Genomic DNA, 414 nt, shown 5'->3' on the forward strand with positions numbered 1-414 from the left:
GGGGCAGGCATTGGGGGGGCAAAGAGCAGGGGTCAGGCCACTTTGTACCAGGTGAGGGGTGGAGGAATGGCCTAGGGTTGCCGTGCTCTCCCCTAGCGCCCCCTACTATGCCAAGTTTGGGTTAAAGCACCTTCGTTCTCTCCTGCCATGTCTTGATCTTGTAAAAATAAAAAGGGAGGTTACCTCTTGTCCTCCTGGTTACAGTTCCTGCTACCCTGAGCCTTGTTTATATAATGGGAGTACAAGCACCCCAGCCTTATGGGCTATATGTGGCTCCAACCACCCTTGTACCATAGCCCAAGCCTCACAGATCTACTGGATGTTGTTCGGTCTTAGCCACAGCCCTGGTCACTCTCGGCACCCTCTGGCACTCAGGATCCCCGCAGCCCTTGTCACTCTCAGCTCCCTCTGCTC

The sequence above is a fragment of the Gavialis gangeticus genome, unplaced genomic scaffold, assembly GCF_001723915.1.
Source record: "Gavialis gangeticus isolate Ggan-Ray unplaced genomic scaffold, GavGan_comp1, whole genome shotgun sequence".
Taxonomy (NCBI): domain Eukaryota; kingdom Metazoa; phylum Chordata; order Crocodylia; family Gavialidae; genus Gavialis; species Gavialis gangeticus.